This window comes from Tasmannia lanceolata, unplaced genomic scaffold (assembly GCF_043159265.1).
Source record: "Tasmannia lanceolata isolate RefF3 unplaced genomic scaffold, GAP_Taslan_0.1 ptg000037l, whole genome shotgun sequence".
Taxonomy (NCBI): Eukaryota; Viridiplantae; Streptophyta; class Magnoliopsida; order Canellales; family Winteraceae; genus Tasmannia; species Tasmannia lanceolata.
Window position 1 is genome coordinate 34,494,751 of NW_027518714.1, and position 20,142 is coordinate 34,514,892.

Consider the following 20,142-nt stretch of genomic DNA (forward strand, 5'->3'; position numbering starts at 1 on the left):
GCCGAGTTTGTAGAAGAGGATTAGATGGTATTGAATCTTAGATTTAGTTGATAGGGGATATTGAATTAAAAAATAGACAGTTGCTTTTTTTAGAAACTCTAAAACATCCATCTTTTAGACATAAGAGACCCTGGAGATGGTGTCAAAGCGTTTTTAGCCAAGTTCTGGGATGATGATGAGATGGCTTTAAATCTTAGATTTAGTTGATGGAAGATGGAGATTGAAAAAGTAGAAAGTTTCTTGTTTTAGAAACTTTATAAAATATACATCTTTTAGACATAAGAAATCCTAGAGATGGTGTTAAGGGGCTTTCAATCAAGTTTTGAGATGAGGATGTGATGGTATTGGATCTTGGATTTTGTTGATAAAGGATGGAGATTGAAAATAATAGAAAGTTTATATAACATCCATTGTTTAGACGTAGCTGACCCTAGAGATGATGTCAATGAGCTTTTACCCAAGTTTTGGATTGATGATGAGATGGTATTGAATCTTAGATTTAGCTTATGAAGGATGGAGATTGAAAAAATAGAAAGTTTCTTATTTAAGAAACTTTATAAAACATCCATCTTTTAGACATTGGAAACTCGAGAGATGGTGTCAAGGAGCTTTTAGCAAAGTTTTGGGATGAGAATGAGAGGGTACTGAATCTTAGATTTAGTTGCTGAATGATGGAGATTGAAAGAAAAAAAAGTTTCCTATTTTAGAAACTCTATAAAACATCAAACTTTTATACTTAGTAAACCTTAGAGATGGTGTCAAAGAGCATTTTAGAAACATTTTGAGATAAGGATTAGATGGTATTGAATCTTATATTTAGTTGATGAAGGATTGAGAGTGAAGAAATAGAAAGTATATTATTTTAGAAACTTTATAAAACATCCATCTTTTTGACGTGGGAAATCCTCGAGATAGTGGCTTTTTGCCAAGTTTTGAGATCAGGACAAGATGGTATTAAATCTTAGATTTACTTGATAAAGTAAGAGCATTGAAAAAATAGAAAGTTTCTTATTTTACAAACTTTTCAAAACATCAATTTTTAGCCATAGGAGGCCCTAGAGATGGGGTCAAGGAGCTTTTAGCCATGTTTTGAGGTGAGGATGAGATGGTATTGAAACTTAGATTTAGTTGATGAAGGACCACCTTTTATGGTATTGAAACCACAGAGATGATGTGAACCAACTTCTAGCCACGTTTTGGGTTGAGAATCAAAGGGTATTGAATCTTAGATTTAGCTGATGAAGGATGGAGATTGAAAAAATAGAAAGCTTCTTATTCTAGAAACTTTATAAAATATCCGTCTTTTGGACATAAGAATTCCTAGAGATGGTGTCAAGGAGTTTTTTTCCAAGTTTTAAGATTAGGATGAGAGGGTATTGAATCTTAGATTTAGTTGCTGAAGGATAGAGATTGAAGAAATAAAAAGTTTCTTATTTTAGAAACTTTATAAATATCAATCTTTTACTTTTTGTAAACCCTAGATATGGTGTCGAAGTGCTTTTAGCTAAGTTTTGAGATGAGGATTAGGTGGTATTGAATCATAGATTTAGTTGATGAAGGATGGAGATTGAAAAATTACAAAGTTTCTTATTTTAGAAACTTTATAAAACATCCATCTTTTGAACATAGAAAACCCTAGATGTGGTGTAAAGAAGCTTTTAGCCAAGTTTGTAGAAGAGGATGAGATGATATTGAATCTTAGATTTAGTTGATAGAGGGTATTGAATTACAAAATAGAAAGTTTCTTATTTTATAAACTCTAAAACATCCATCTTTTAGACATAAGAGACCCTGAAGATGGTGTCAAAGTGCTTTTAGCCAAGTTTTGGGATGATGATGAGATGGTTTTAAATCTTAGATTTAGTTTATGGAAGATGGAGATTGAAAAAATAGAAAGTTTCTTGTTTTAGAAACTTTATAAAATATCCATCTTTTAGACATAAGAAATCCTAAAGATTGTGTTAAGGAGCTTTCAGTCAAGTTTTGAGATGAAGATGTGATGGTATTGGATCTTGGATTTTGTTGATAAAGGATGGAGATTGAAAAAATAGAAAGTTTAAATAACATCCATCGTTTAGACGTAGCTGACCCTAGAGATGGTGTCATTGAGCTTTTAACCAAGTTTTGGATTGATGATGAGATGGTATTGAATCTTAGATTTAGCTGATGAAGGATGGAGATTGAAAAAATAGAAAGTTTCTTATTTTAGAAACTTTATAAAACATCAATCTTTGAGACATTGGAAACTCGAGAGATGGTGTCAATGAGCTTTTAGCAAAGTTTTGAGATGAGAATGAGAGGGTACTGAATCCTAGATTTAGTTGCTGAATGATGGAGATTGAAATAAAAAAAAGTTTCCTATTTTAGAAACTTTATAAAACATCAAACTTTTATACTTAGTAAACCTTAGGGATGGTGCCAAAGAGCTTTTTAGCAACATTTTCAGATGAGGATTACATGGTATTGAATCTAAGATTTAGTTGATGAAGGATGTAGATTGAAGAAATAGAAAGTGTATTATTTTAGAAACTTTATAAATCATCCATCTTTTAGACGTGAGAAATCCTCGAGATAGTGTTAATAAGCTTTGTGCCAAGTTTTGAGATCAGGACGAGATGGTATTGAATCTTATATTTAGTTGATAAAGTAAGAAAATTGAAAAAATAGAAAGTTTCTTATTTTAGAAACTTTTCAAAACATTAATTTTTAGACATAAGAGACGCTAGAGATGGTGTCAATGAGCTTTTAGCCATGTTTTGAGGTAAGGATGAGATGGTACTGAAACTTAGATTTAGTTGATGAAGGACCACCTTTTATGGTATTGAAACCCTAAAGATGATGCGAACCAACTTCTAGCCACGTTTTGGGTTGAGAATCAGAGGGTATTAAATCTTAGATTTAGCTGATGAAGGATGGAGATTGAAAAAATAGAAAGCTTCTTATTTTAGAAACTTTAGAAAATATCCATCTTTGGGACATAAGAAACCCTAGAGATGGTGTCAAGGAGTTTTTTGCTAAGTTTTAAGATTAGGATGAGAGGGTATTGAATCTTAGATTTAGTTGCTGAAGGATAGAGATTGAAGTAATAAAAAGTTTCTTATTTTAGAAACTTTATAAATATCAATTTTTTTCTTTTTGTAAACCCTAGATATGGTGTCGAAGTGCTTTTAGCTAAGTTTTGATATGAGGATTAGATGGTTTTGAATCATAGATTTAGTTGATGAAGGATGGAGTTTGAAAAATTAAGAAGTTTCTTAATTTAAAAACTTTATAAAACATCCATTTTTTAGACATAGAAAACCCTATATGTGGTGTAAAGAAGCTTTTAGCCAAGTTTGTAGAAGAGGATTAGATGGTATTGAATCTTAGATTTAGTTGATAGAGGATATTGAATTAAAAAATAGACAGTTTCTTTTTTTAGAAACTCTAAAACATCCATCTTTTAGACATAAGAGACCCTGGAGATGGTGTCAAAGCGTTTTTAGCCATGTTCTGGGATGATGATGAGATGGCTTTAAATCTTAGATTTAGTTGATGGAAGATGGAGATTGAAAAAGTAGAAAGTTTCTTGTTTTAGAAACTTTATAAAATATCCATCTTTTAGACATAAGAAATCCTAGAGATGGTGTTAAGGAGCTTTCAATCAAGTTTTGAGATGAGGATGTGATGGTATTGGATCTTGGATTTTGTTGATAAAGGATGGAGATTGAAAATAATAGAAAGTTTATATAACATCCATTGTTTAGACGTAGCTGACCCTAGAGATGATGCCAATGAGCTTTTACCCAAGTTTTGGATTGATGATGAGATGGTATTGAATCTTAGATTTAGCTGATGAAGGATGGAGATTGAAAAAATAGAAAGTTTCTTATTTTAGAAACTTTATAAAACATCCATCTTTTAGACATTGGAAACTCGAGAGATGGTGTGAATGAGCTTTTAGCAAAGTTTTGGGATGAGAATGAGAGGGTACTGAATCTTAGATTTAGTTGCTGAATGATGGAGATTGAAAGAAAAAAAAGTTTCCTATTTTAGAAACTCTATAAAACATCAAACTTTTATACTTAGTAAACCTTAGGGATGGTGCCAAAGAGCTTTTTAGCAACATTTTCAGATGAGGATTACATGGTATTGAATCTAAGATTTAGTTGATGAAGGATGGAGATTGAAGAAATAGAAAGTGTATTATTTTAGAAACTTTATAAAACATCCATCTTTTAGACGTGAGAAATCCTCGAGATAGTGTTAATAAGCTTTGTGCCAAGTTTTGAGATCAAGACGAGATGGTATTGAATCTTAGATTTATTTGATAAAGTAAGAAGATTGAAAAAATAGAAAGTTTCTTATTTTAGAAACTTTTCAAAACATTAATTTTTAGCCATAAGAGACCTTAGAGATGGTGTAAATGAGCTTTTAGCCATGTTTTGAGGTAAGGATGAGATGGTACTGAAACTTAGATTTAGTTGATGAAGGACCACCTTTTATGGTATTGAAACCCTAGAGATGACGACAACCAACTTCTAGCCACGTTTTGGGTTGAGAATCAGAGGGTATTGAATCTTAGATTTAGCTGATGAAGGATGGAGATTGAAAAAATAGAAAGCTTCTTATTTTAGGAACTTTAGAAGATATCCATCTTTGGGACATAAGAAACCCTAGAGATGGTGTCAATGACAAGGAGTTTTTTGCTAAGTTTTAAGATTAGGATGAGAGGGTATTGAATCTTAGATTTAGTTGCTGAAGAATAGAGATTGAAGTAATAAAAAGTTTCTTATTTTAGAAACTTTATAAATATCAATTTTTTACTTTTTGTAAACCCTAGATATGGTGTCGAAGTGCTTTTACCTAAGTTTTAATATAAGGATTAGATGGTATTGAATCGTAGATTTAGTTGATTCAGGATGGAGATTGAAAAATTAAGAAGTTTCTTATTTTAGAAACTTTATAAAACATCCATCTTTTAGACATAGAAATCCCTAGATGTGGTGTAAAGAAGCTTTTAGCCAAGTTTGTAGAAGAGGATTTGATGGTATTAAATCTTAGATTTAGTTGATAGAGGATATTGAATTAAAAAATAGACAGTTCATTTTTTAGAAACTCTAAAACATCAATCTTTTAGACATAAGAGACCCTGGAGATGGTGTCAAAGCGTTTTTAACCAAGTTATGGGATGATGATGAGATGGCTTTAAATCTTAGATTTAGTTGATGGAAGATGGAGATTGAAAAAGTATAAAGTTTCTTGTTTTAGAAACTTTATAAAATATCCCTCTTTTAGACATAAGAAATCCTAGAGCTGGTGTTAAGGAGCTTTCAATCAAGTTTTGAGATGAGGATGTGATGGTATTGGATCTTGGATTTTGTTGATAAAGGATGGAGATTGAAAAAATAGAAAGTTTAAATAACATCCATCGTTTAGACATAGCTGACCCTAGAGATGGTGTCATTGAGCTTTTAGCCAAGTTTTGGATTGATGATGAGATGGTATTGAATCTTAGATTTAGCTAATAAAGGATGGAGATTGAAAAAATAGAAAGTTTCTTATTTTAGAAACTTTATAAAACATCCATCTTTTAGACATTGGAAACTCGAGAGATGGTGTCAAGGTGCTTTTAGCAAAGTTTTAGGATGAGAATGAGAGGGTACTGAATCTTTAATTTAGTTGCTGAATGATGGACAGTGAAAGAAAAAAAAGTTTCCTATTTTAGAAACTCTATAAAACATCAAACTTTTATACTTAGTAAACCCTAGAGATGCTGTCAAAGAGCTTTTTAGCAACATTTTGAGATGAGGATTAGATGGTATTGAATCTTATATTTAGTTGATGAAGGATGGAGATTGAAGAAATAGAAAGTTTATTATTTTAGAAACTTTATAAAACATCCATCTTTTAGACGTGGGAAATCCTCGAGATAGTGTTAATAAGCTTTTTGCCAAGTTTTGAGATCAGGACGAGATGGTATTGAATCTTAGATTTACTTGATAAAGTAGGAAGATTAAAGAAATAGAAAGTTTCTTATTTTAGAAACTTTTCAAAACATCAATTTTTAGCCATAAGAGACCCTAGAGATGGTGTGAATGAGCTTTTAGCCATGTTTTGAGGTGAGGATGAGATGGTATTGAAACTTATATTTAGTTGATGAAGGACCACCTTTTATGGTATTGAAACCCTAGAGATGATGTCCACCAACTTCTACCATGTTTTGGGTTGTGAATCAGAGGGTATTGAATCTTAGATTTAGCTGATGACGGATGGAGATTGAAAAAACAGAAAGCTTGTTATTCTAGAAACTTTATAAAACATCAATCTTTTGGACATAAGAAACCCTAGAGATGGTGTTAAGGAGTTTTTTGCCAAGTTTTAAGATTTTGATGAGAGGGTATTGAATCTTAGATTTAGTTGCTTAAGGATAGAGATTGAAGAAATAAAAAGTTTCTTATTTTAGAAACTTTATAAATATCAATCTTTTACTTTTTGTAAACCCTAGATATGGTGTCGAATCGCTTTTAGCTAAATTTTGAGATGAGGATTATATGGTATTGAATCATAGATTTAGTTGATGAAGGATGGAGATTGAAAAATTACAAAGTTTCTTATTTTAGAAACTTTAAAAAACATCAATCTTTTAGTTATAGAAAACCATAAATGTGCTGTAAAGAAGCTTTTAGCCAAGTTTGTAGAATAGGATGAGATGTTATTGAATCTTAGATTTAGTTGATAGAGGATATTGAATTAAAAAATTTAAAGTTTCTTATTTTAGAAACTCTAAAACATCCATCTTTTAGACATAAGAGACCCTGGAGATGATGTCAAAGAGCTTTTAGCCAAATTTTGGGATAATGATGAGATGGCTTTAAATCTTAGATTTAGTTGATGGAGGATGGAGATTGAAAAAGTAGAACGTTTCTTGTTTTAGAAACTTTATAAAATATCCACCTTTTAGACGTAGGAAATCCTAGCGATGGTGTTAAGGAGCTTTCAGTCAAGTTTTGAGATGAGGATGTGATGGTATTGGATCTTGAATTTTGTTGATAAAGGATGGAGATTGAAAAAAAAATAGAAAGTTTATATAACATCCATCGTTTAGATATAGCTGACCCTAGAGATGGTGTCAATGAGCTTTTAGCCAAGTTTTGGATCGATGATGAGATGGTATTGAATCTTAGATTTAGCTGATGAAGGATGGAGAGTGAAAAAATAGAAAGTTTCTTATTTAAGAAACTTTATAAAACATCCATCTCTTAGACATTGGAAACTCGAGAGATGGTGTCAAGGAGCTTTTAGCAAAGTTTTGAGATGAGAATGAGAGGGTATTGAATCTTAGATTTAGTTGCTGAATGATGGAGATTGAAAGAAAAAAAAGTTTCCTATTTTAGAAACTTTATAAAACATCAAACTTTTATACTTAGTAAACCATAGAGATGGTGTAAAAGAGCTTTTTAGCAAAATTTTGATATGAGGATTAGATGGTATTGAATCTTATATTTAGTTAATGAAGGATGGAGATTGAAGAAATAGAAAATTAATTATTTTAGAAACTTTATAAAACATCCATCTTTTAGACGTGGGAAATCCTCGAGATAGTATTAATAAGCTTTTTGCTAAGTTTTGAAATTAGGACGAGATGGTATTGAATCTTAGATTTAGTTGATAAAGTATGAAATGATTGAAGAAATAGAAAGTTTCTTATTTTAGAAACTTTTCAAAATATCAATTTTTAGCCATAGGAGACCCTATAGATGGTGTCAAGGACCTTTTAGCCATGTTTTGAGGTGAGGTTGAGATGGTATTGAAACTTAGATTTAGTTGATGAAGGACCACCTTTTATGGTATTGAAACCCTAGAGATGATGCCAACCAACTTCTAGCCATGTTTTGGGTTGAGAATCAGAGGGTAATGAATCTTAGATTTAGCTGGTGAAGGATGGAGATTGAAAAATTAGAAAGCTTCTTATTTTAGAAACTTTAGAAAATATCCATCTTTCGGACATAAGAAACCCTAGAGATGGTGTCAAGGATTATTTTGCTAAGTTTTAAGATTAGGATGAGAGGGTATTGAATCTTAGATTTAGTTGCTGAATGATAGAGATTGAAGTAATAAAAAGTTTCTTATTTTAGAAACTTTATAAATATCAATTTTTTACTTTTTGTAAACCCTAGATATGGTGTCGAAGTGCTTTTAGCTAAGTTTTGATATGAGGATTAGATGGTTTTGATTCATAGATTTAGTTGAAAAAGGATGGAGATTGAAAAATTAAGAAGTTTCTTATTTTAAAAACTTTATAAACCATCAATCTTTTAGACATAGAAAACCCTAGATGTGGTGTAAAGAAGCTTTTAGCCAAGTTTGTAGAAGAGGATTAGATGGTATTGAATCTTAGATTTAGTTGATAGGGGATATTGAATTAAAAAATAGACAGTTTCTTTTTTTAGAAACTCTAAAACATCCATCTTTTAGACATAAGAGACCCTGGAGATGGTGTCAAAGCGTTTTTAGCCAAGTTCTGGGATAATGATGAGATGGCTTTAAATCTTAGGTTTAGTTGATGGAAGATGGAGATTGAAAAAGTAGAAAGTTTCTTGTTTTAGAAACTTTATAAAATATATATCTTTTAGACATAAGAAATCCTAGAGATGGTGTTAAGGAGCTTTCAATCAAGTTTTGAGATGAGGATGTGATGGTATTGGATCTTGGATTTTGTTGATAAAGGATGGAGATTGAAAATAATAGAAAGTTTATATAACATCCATTGTTTAGACGTAGCTGACCCTAGAGATGATGTCAATGAGCATTTACCCAAGTTTTGGATTGAGGATGAGATGGTATTGAATCTTAGATTTAGCTTATGAAGGATGGAGATTGAAAAAATAGAAAGTTTCTTATTTTAGAAACTTTATAAAACATCAATCTTTGAGACATTGGAAACTCGAGAGATGGTGTTAAGGAGCTTTTAGCAAAGTTTTGAGATGAGAATGAGAGGGTACTGAATCCTAGATTTAGTTGCTGAATGATGGAGATTGAAATAAAAAAAAGTTTCCTATTTTAGAAACTTTATAAAACATCAAACTTTTATACTTAGTAAACCTTAGGGATGGTGCCAAAGAGCTTTTTAGCAACATTTTCAGATGAGGATTACATGGTATTGAATCTAAGATTTAGTTGATGAAGGATGGAGATTGAAGAAATAGAAAGTGTAATATTTTAGAAACTTTATAAATCATCCATCTTTTAGACGTGAGAGATCCTCGAGATAGTGTTAATAAGCTTTGTGCCAAGTTTTGAGATCAGGACGAGATTGTATTGAATCTTAGATTTAGTTGATAAAGTAAGAAAATTGAAAAAATAGAAAGTTTCTTATTTTAGAAACTTTTCAAAACATTAATTTTTAGACATAAGAGACCCTAGAGATGGTGTCAATGAGCTTTTAGCCATGTTTTGAGGTAAGGATGAGATGGTACTGAAACTTAGATTTAGTTGATGAAGGACCACCTTTTATGGTATTGAAACCCTAGAGATGATGCCAACCAACTTCTAGCCACGTTTTGGGTTGAGAATCAGATGGTATTGAATCTTAGATTTAGCTGATGAAGGATGGAGATTGAAAAAATAGAAAGCTTCTTATTTTAGAAACTTTAGAAAATATCCAGCTTTGGGACATAAGAAACCCTAGAGATGGTGTCAAGGAGTTTTTTGCTAAGTTTTAAGATTAGGATGAGAGGGTATTGAATCTTAGATTTAGTTGCTGAAGAATAGAGATTGAAGTAATAAAAAGTTTCTTATTTTAGAAACTTTATAAATATCAATCTTTTACTTTTTGTAAACCCTAGATATGGTGTCGAAGTGCTTTTAGCTAAGTTTTGAGATGAGGATTAGGTGGTATTGAATCATAGATTTAGTTGATGAAGGATGGAGATTGAAAAATTACAAAGTTTCTTATTTTAGAGACTTTATAAAACATCCATTTTTTGGAAATAGAAAACCCTAGATGTGGTGTAAAGAAGCTTTCAGCCAAGTTTGTAGAAGAGGATGAGATGGTATTGAATCTTAGATTTAGTTGATAGAGTGTATTGAATTACAAAATAGAAAGTTTCTTATTTTATAAACTCTAAAACATCCATCTTTTAGACATAAGAGACCCTGAAGATGGTGTCAAAGTGCTTTTAGCCAAGTTTTGGGATGATGATGAGATGGTTTTAAATCTTAGATTTAGTTTATGGAAGATGGAGATTGAAAAAATAGAAAGTTTCTTCTTTTAGAAACTTTATAAAATATCCATCTTTTAGACATAAGAAATCCTAGAGATTGTGTTAAGGAGCTTTCAGTCAAGTTTTGAGATGAAGATGTGATGGTATTGGATCTTGGATTTTGTTGATAAAGGATGGAGATTGAAAAAATAGAAAGTTTAAATAACATCCATCGTTTAGACGTAGCTGACCCTAGAGATGGTGTCATTGAGCTTTTAACCAAGTTTTGGATTGATGATGAGATGGTATTGAATCTTAGATTTAGCTGATGAAAGATGGAGATTGAAAAAATAGAAAGTTTCTTATTTTAGAAACTTTATAAAACATCAATCTTTGAGACATTGGAAACTCGAGAGATGGTGTCAAGGAGCTTTTCGCAAAGTTTTGAGATTAGAATGAGAGGGTACTGAATCCTAGATTTAGTTGCTGAATGATGGAGATTGAAATAAAAAAAAGTTTCCTATTTTAGAAACTTTATAAAACATCAAACTTTTATACTTAGTAAACCTTAGGGATGGTGCCAAAGAGCTTTTTAGCAACATTTTCAGATGAGGATTACATGGTATTGAATCTAAGATTTAGTTGATGAAGGATGGAGATTGAAGAAATAGAAAGTGTATTATTTTAGAAACTTTATAAATCATCCATCTTTTACACGTGAGAAATCCTCGAGATAGTGTTAATAAGCTTTGTGCCAAGTTTTGAGATCAGGACGAGATGTTATTGAATCTTAGATTTAGTTGATAAAGTAAGAAAATTGAAAAAATAGAAAGTTTCTTATTTTAGAAACTTTTCAAAACATTAATTTTTAGACATAGAAAACCCTAGATGTGGTGTAAAGAAGCTTTTAGCCAAGTTTGTAGAAGAGGATTAGATGGTATTGAATCTTAGATTTAGTTGATAGAGGATTTGAATTAAAAAATAGACAGTTCATTTTTTAGAAACTCTAAAACATCAATCTTTTAGACATAAGAGACCCTGGAGATGATGTCAAAGAGGTTTTAGCCAAATTTTGGGATAATGATGAGATGGCTTTAAATCTTAGATTTAGTTGATGGAAGATGGAGCTTGAAAAAGTAGAACGTTTCTTGTTTTAGAAACTTTATAAAATATCCACCTTTTAGACGTAGGAAATCCTAGAGATGGTGTTAAAGAGCTTTCAGTCAAGTTTTGAGATGAGGATATGATGGTATTGGATCTTGAATTTTGTTGATAAAGGATGGAGATTGAAAAAAATAGAAAGTTTATATAACATCCAACGTTTAGACATAGCTGACCCTAGAGATGGTGTCAATGAGCTTTTAGCCAAGTTTTGGATCGATGATGAGATGGTATTGAATCTTAGATTTAGCTGATGAAGGATGGAGAGTGAAAAAATAGAAAGTTTCTTATTTAAGAAACTTTATAAAACATCCATCTCTTAGACATTGGAAACTCGAGAGATGGTGTCAAGGAGCTTTTAGCAAAGTTTTGAGATGAGAATGAGAGGGTATTGAATCTTAGATTTAGTTGCTGAATGATGGAGATTGAAAGAAAAAAAAGTTTCCTATTTTAGAAACTTTATAAAACATCAAACTTTTATACTTAGTAAACCCTAGAGATGGTGTAAAAAAGCTTTTTAGCAAAATTTTGATATGAGGATTAGATGGTATTGAATCTTATATTTAGTTAATGAAGGATGGAGATTGAAGAAATAGAAAGTTTATTATTTTAGAAACTTTGTAAAACATCCATCTTTTAGACGTGGGAAATCCTCGAGATAGTATTAATAAGCTTTTTGCTAAGTTTTGAAATCAGGACGAGATGGTATTGAATCTTAGATTTAGTTGATAAAGTATGAAGATTGAAGAAATAGAAAGTTTCTTATTTTAGAAACTTTTCAAAATATCAATTTTTAGCTATAGGAGACCCTAGAGATGGTGTCAAGGAGCTTTTAGCCATGTTTTGAGGTGAGGTTGAGATGGTATTGAAACTTAGATTTAGTTGATGAAAAACCACCTTTTATGGTATTGAAACCCTAGAGATGATGCCAACCAACTTCTAGCCATGTTTTGGGTTGAGAATCAGAGGGTAATGAATCTTAGATTTAGCTGGTGAAGGATGGAGATTGAAAAATTAGAAAGCTTCTTATTTTAAAAACTTTAGAAAATATCCATCTTTGGGACATAAGAAACCCTAGAGATGGTGTCAAGGATTATTTTGCTAAGTTTTAAGATTAGGATGAGAGGGTATTGAATCTTAGATTTAGTTGCTGAAGGATAGAGATTGAAGTAATAAAAAGTTTTTTATTTTAGAAACTTTATAAATATCAATTTTTTACTTTTTGTAAACCCTAGATATGGTGTCGAAGTGCTTTTAGCTAAGTTTTGATATGAGGATTAGATGGTTTTGAATCATAGATTTAGTTGATGAGGGATGGAGATTGAAAAATTAAGAAGTTTCTTATTTTAAAAACTTTATAAAACATCCATCTTTTAGACATAGAAACCCCTAGATGTGGTGTAAAGAAGCTTTTAGCCAAGTTTGTAGAAGAGGATTAGATGGTATTGAATCTTAGATTTAGTTGATAGGGGATATTGAATTAAAAAATAGACAGTTTCTTTTTTTAGAAACTCTAAAACATCCATCTTTTAGACATAAGAGACCCTGGAGATGGTGTTAAAGCGTTTTTAGCCAAGTTCTGGGATGATGATGAGATGGCTTTAAATCTTAGATTTAGTTGATGGAAGATGGAGATTGAAAAAGTAGAAAGTTTCTTGTTTTAGAAACTTTATAAAATATACATTTTTTAGACATAAGAAATCCTAGAGATGGTGTTAAGGAGCTTTCAATCAAGTTTTCAGATGAGGATGTGATGGTATTGGATCTTGGATTTTGTTGATAAAGGATGGAGATTGAAAATAATAGAAAGTTTATATAACATCCATTGTTTAGACGTAGCTGACCCTAGAGATGATGTCAATGAGCTTTTACCCAAGTTTTGGATTGATGATGAGATGGTATTGAATCTTAGATTTAGCTAATGAAGGATGGAGATTGAAAAAATAGAAAGTTTCTTATTTTAGAAACTTTATAAAACATCCATCTTTTAGACACTGGAAACTCGAGAGATGGTGTCAATGAGCTTTTAGCAAAGTTTTGGAATGAGAATGAGAGGGTACTGAATCTTAGATTTAGTTGCTGAATGATGGAGATTGAATGAAAAAAAAGTTTCCTATTTTAGAAACTCTATAAAACATCAAACTTTTATACTTAGTAAACCTTAGAGATGGTGTCAAAGAGCTTTTTATAAACATTTTGAGATAAGGTTTAGATGGTATTTAATCTTAAATTTAGTTGATGAAGGATTGAGATTGAAGAAATAGAAAGTTTATTATTTTAGAAACTTTATAAAACATCCATCTTTTAGACGTGGGAAATCCTCGAGATAATGTTAATAAGCTTTTTGCCAAGTTTTGAGATCAGGACGAGATGGTATTAAATCTTAGATTTACTTGATAAAGTAAGAGCATTGAAAAAATAGAAAGTTTCTTATTTTAGAAACTTTTCAAAACATCAATTTTTAGCCATAGGAGGGCCTAGAGATGGGGTCAATGAGCTTTTAGCCATGTTTTGAGGTGAGGATGAGATGGTATTGAAACTTAAATTTAGTTGATGAAGGACCACCTTTTATGGTATTGAAACCCCAGAGATGATGTTAACCAACTTCTAGCCATGTTTTGGGTTGAGAATCAGAGGGTAATGAATCTTAGATTTAGCTGGTGAAGGATGGAGATTGAAAAATTAGAAAGCTTCTTATTCTTGAAACTTTATAAAACATCCGTCTTTCGGACGTAAGAATTCCTAGAGATGGTGTCAAGGATTATTTTGCTAAGTTTTAAGATTAGGATGAGAGGGTATTGAATCTTAGATTTAGTTGCTGAATGATAGAGATTGAAGTAATAAAAAGTTTCTTATTTTAGAAACTTTATAAATATCAATTTTTTACTTTTTGTAAACCCTAGATATGGTGTCGAAGTGCTTTTAGCTAAGTTTTGAGATGAGGATTAGGAATAGAATCATAGATTTAGTTGATGAAGGATGGAGATTGAAAAATTACAAAGTTTCTTATTTTAGAAACTTTATAAAACATCCATCTTTTGGACATAGAAAACCCTAGATGTGGTGTAATGAAGTTTTTAGCCAAGTTTCTAGAAGAGGATGAGATGGTATTGAATCTTAGATTTAGTTGATAGAGGGTTTTGAATTACAAAATAGAAAGTTTCTTATTTTATAAACTCTAAAACATCCATCTTTTACACATAAGAGACCCTGAAGATGGTGTCAAAGTGCTTTTAGCCAAGTTTTGGGATGATGATGAGATGGTTTTAAATCTTAGATTTAGTTTATGGAAGATGGAGATTGAAAAAATAGAAAGTTTCTTGTTTTAGAAACTTTATAAAATATCCATCTTTTAGACATAAGAAATCCTAGAGATTGTGTTAATGAGCTTTCAGTCAAGTTTTGAGATGAAGATGTGATGGTTTTGGATCTTGGATTTTTTTGATAAATGATGGAGATTGAAAAAATAGAAAGTTTAAATAACATCCATCGTTTAGACGTAGCTGACCCTAGAGATGGTGTCATTGAGCTTTTAACCAAGTTTTGGATTGATGATGAGATGGTATTGAATCTTAGATTTAGCTGATGAAGGATGGAGATTGAAAAAATAGAAAGTTTCTTATTTTAGAAACTTTATAAAACATCAATCTTTGAGACATTGGAAACTTGAGAGATGGTGTCAAGGAGCTTTTAGCAAAGTTTTAAGATGAGAATGAGAGGGTACTGAATCCTAGATTTAGTTGCTGAATGATGGAGATTGAAATAAAAAAAAGTTTCCTATTTTAGAAACTTTATAAAACATCAAACTTTTATACTTAGTAAACCTTAGGGATGGTGCCAAAGAGCTTTTTAGCAACATTTTCAGATGAGGATTACATGGTATTGAATCTAAGATTTTGTTGATTAAGGATGGAGATTGAAGAAATAGAAAGTGTATTATTTTAGAAACTTTATAAATCATCCATCTTTTAGACGTGAGAAATCCTCGAGATAGTGTTAATAAGCTTTGTGCCAAGTTTTGAGATCAGGACGAGATGGTATTGAATCTTAGATTTAGTTGATAAAGTAAGAAAATTCAAAAAATAGAAAGTTTCTTATTTTAGAAACTTTTCAAAACATTAATTTTTAGACATAAGAGACCCTAGAGATGGTGTCAATGAGCTTTTAACCATGTTTTGAGGTAAGGATGAGATGGTACTGAAACTTAGATTTAGTTGATGAAGGACCACCTTTTATGGTATTGAAACCCTAGAGATGATGCCAACCAACTTCTAGCCACGTTTTGGGTTGAGAATCAGAGGGTATTGAATCTTAGATTTAGCTGATGAAGGATGGAGATTGAAAAAAATAGAAAGCTTCTTATTTTAGAAACTTTAGAAAATATCCATCTTTGGGACATAAGAAACCCTAGAGATGGTGTCAAGGAGTTTTTTGCTAAGTTTTAAGATTAGGATGAGAGGGTATTGAATCTTAGATTTAGTTGCTGAAGAATAGAGATTGAAGTAATAAAAAGTTTCTTATTTTAGAAACTTTATAAATATCAATTTTTTAGTTTTTGTAAACCCTAGATATGGTGTCGAAGTGCTTTTACCTAAGTTTTGATATAAGGATTAGATGGTATTGAATCATAGATTTAGTTGATGAAGGATGGATATTGAAAAATTAAGAAGTTTCTTATTTTAGAAACTTTATAAAACATCCATCTTTTAGACATAGAAAACCCTAGATGTGGTGTAAATAAGCTTTTAGCCAAGTTTGTAGAAGAGGATTAGATGGTATTGAATCTTAGATTTAGTTGATAGAGGATATTGAATTAAAAAATAGACAGTTCCTTTTTTAGAAACTCTAAAACATAAATCTTTTAGACATAAGAGACCCTGGAGATGATGTCAAAGAGGTTTTAGCCAAATTTTGGGATAATGATGAGATGGCTTTAAATCTTAGATTTAGTTGATGGAAGATGGAGATTGAAAAAGTAGAAAGTTTCTTGTTTTAGAAACTTTATAAAATATCCATCTTTTAGACATAAGAAATCCTAGAGATGGTGTTAAGGAGCTTTCAATCAAGTTTTGAGATGAGGATGTGATGGTATTGGATCTTGGATTTTGTTGATAAAGGATGGAGATTGAAAATAATAGATAGTTTATATAACATCCATTGTTTAGACGTAGCTGACCCTAGAGATGATGTCAATGAGCTTTTACCCAAGTTTTGGATTGATGATGAGATGGTATTGAATCTTAGATTTAGCTAATGAAGGATGGAAATTGAAAAAATAGAAAGTTTCTTATTTTAGAAACTTTATAAAACATCCATCTTTTAAACATTGGAAACGCGAGAGATGGTGTGAAGGAGCTTTTAGCAAAGTTTTGGGATGAGAATGAGAGGGTACTGAATCTTAGATTTAGTTGCTGAATGATAGAGATTGAAAGAAAAAAAAGTTTCCTATTTTAGAAACTCTATAAAACATCAAACTTTTATACTTAGTAAACCTTAGCGATGGTGTCAAAGAGCTTTTTAGAAACATTTTGAGATAAGGATTAGATGGTATTGAATCTTATATTTAGTTGATGAAGGATGGAGATTGAAGAAATAGAAAGTTTATTATTTTAGAAACTTTATAAAACATCCATCTTTTAGACGTGGGAAATCCTCGAGATAGTGTTAATAAGCTTTTTGCCAAGTTTTGAGATCAGGACAAGATGGTATTAAATCTTAGATTTACTTGATAAAGTAAGAGCATTGAAAAAATAGAAAGTTTCTTATTTTAGAAACTTTTCCAAACATTAATTTTTAGCCATAGGAGGCCCTAGAGATGGGGTCAATGAGCTTTTAGCCATATTTTGAGGTTAGGATGAGATGGTATTGAAACTTAGATTTAGTTGATGAAGGACCACCTTTTATGTTATTGAAACCCCAGAGATGATGTGAACCAACTTCTAGCCACGTTTTGGGTTGAGAATCAAAGGGTATTGAATCTTAGATTTAGCTGATGAAGGATGGAGATTGAAAAAATAGAAAGCTTCTTATTTTAGAAACTTTAGAAAATATCCAGCTTTGGGACATAAGAAACCCTAGAGATGGTGTCAAGGAGTTTTTTGCTAAGTTTTAAGATTAGGATGAGAGGGTATTGAATCTTAGATTTAGTTGCTGAAGAATAGAGATTGAAGTAATAAAAAGTTTCTTATTTTAGAAACTTTATAAATATCAATCTTTTACTTTTTGTAAACCCTAGATATGGTGTCGAAGTGCTTTTAGCTAAGTTTTGAGATGAGGATTAGGTGGTATTGAATCATAGATTTAGTTGATAAAGGATGGAGATTGAAAAAATAGAAAGTTTAAATAACATCCATCGTTTAGACGTAGCTGACCCTAGAGATGGTGTCATTGAGCTTTTAACCAAGTTTTGGATTGATGATGAGATGGTATTGAATCTTAGATTTAGCTGATGAAAGATGGAGATTGAAAAAATAGAAAGTTTCTTATTTTAGAAACTTTATAAAACATCAATCTTTGAGACATTGGAAACTCGAGAGATGGTGTCAAGGAGCTTTTCGCAAAGTTTTGAGATTAGAATGAGAGGGTACTGAATCCTAGATTTAGTTGCTGAATGATGGAGATTGAAATAAAAAAAAGTTTCCTATTTTAGAAACTTTATAAAACATCAAACTTTTATACTTAGTAAACCTTAGGGATGGTGCCAAAGAGCTTTTTAGCAACATTTTCAGATGATGATTACATGGTATTGAATCTAAGATTTAGTTGATGAAGGATGGAGATTGAAGAAATAGAAAGTGTATTATTTTAGAAACTTTATAAATCATCCATCTTTTAGACGTGAGAAATCCTCGAGATAGTGTTAATAAGCTTTGTGCCAAGTTTTGAGATCAGGACGAGATGTTATTGAATCTTAGATTTAGTTGATAAAGTAAGAAAATTGAAAAAATAGAAAGTTTCTTATTTTAGAAACTTTTCAAAACATTAATTTTTAGACATAAGAGACCCTAGAGATGGTGTCAATGAGCTTTTAGCCATGTTTTGAGGTAAGGATGAGATGGTACTGAAACTTAGATTTAGTTGATGAAGGACCACCTTTTATGGTATTGAAACCCTAGAGATGATGCCAACCAACTTCTAGCCACGTTTTGGGTTGAGAATCAGAGGGTATTAAATCTTAGATTTAGCTGATGAAGGATGGAGATTGAAAAAATAGAAAGCTTCTTATTTTAGAAACTTTAGAAAATATCCATCTTTGGGACATAAGAAACCCTAGAGATGGTGTCAAGGAGTTTTTTGCTAAGTTTTAAGATTAGGATGAGAGGGTATTGAATCTTAGATTTAGTTGCTGAAGAATAGAGATTGAAGTAATAAAAAGTTTCTTATTTTAGAAACTTTATAAATATCAATTTTTTACTTTTTGTAAACCCTAGATATGGTGCCGAAGTGGTTTTACCTAAGTTTTGATATAAGGATTAGATGGTATTGAATCATAGATTTAGTTGATAAAGGATGGAGATTGAAAAATTAAGAAGTTTCTTATTTTAGAAACTTTATAAAACATCCATCTTTTAGACATAGAAAACCCTAGATGTGGTGTAAAGAAGCTTTTAGCCAAGTTTGTAGAAGAGGATTAGATGGTATTGAATCTTAGATTTAGTTGATAGAGGATATTGAATTAAAAAATAGACAGTTCATTTTTTAGAAACTCTAAAACATCAATCTTTTAGACATAAGAGACCCTGGAGATGATGTCAAAGAGGTTTTAGCCAAATTCTGGGATGATGATGCGATGGCTTTAAATCTTAGATTTAGTTGATGGAAGATGGAGATTGAAAAAGTAGAAAGTTTCTTGTTTTAGAAACTTTATAAAATATACATCTTTTAGACATAAGAAATCCTAGAGATGGTGTTAAGGAGCTTTCAATCAAGTTTTGAGATGAGGATGTGATGGTATTGGATCTTGGATTTTGTTGATAAAGGATGGAGATTGAAAATAATAGATAGTTTATATAACATCCATTGTTTAGACGTAGCTGACCCTAGAGATGATGTCAATGAGCTTTTACCCAAGTTTTGGATTGATGATGAGATGGTATTGAATCTTAGATTTAGCTAATGAAGGATGGAGATTGAAAAAATAGAAAGTTTCTTATTTTAGAAACTTTATAAAACATCCATCTTTTAGACATTGGAAACTCGAGAGATGGTGTCAATGAGCTTTTAGCAAAGTTTTGGAATGAGAATGAGAGGGTACTGAATCTTAGATTTAGTTGCTGAATGATGGAGATTGAATGAAAAAAAAGTTTCCTATTTTAGAAACTCTATAAAACATCAAACTTTTATACTTAGTAAACCTTAGAGATGGTGTCAAAGAGCTTTTTATAAACATTTTGAGATAAGGATTAGATGGTATTTAATCTTATATTAACTTGATGAAGGATTGAGATTGAAGAAATAGAAAGTTTATTATTTTAGAAACTTTATAAAACATCCATCTTTTAGACGTGGGAAATCCTCGAGATAATGTTAATAAGCTTTTTGCCAAGTTTTGAGATCAGGACGAGATGGTATTAAATCTTAGATTTACTTGATAAAGTAAGAGCATTGAAAAAATAGAAAGTTTCTTATTTTAGAAACTTTTCAAAACATCAATTTTTAGCCATAGGAGGCCCTAGAGATGGGGTCAAGGAGCTTTTAGCCATGTTTTGAGGTGAGGATGAGATAGTATTGAAACTTAAATTTAGTTGATGAAGGACCACCTTTTATGGTATTGAAACCCGAGAGATGATGTTAACCA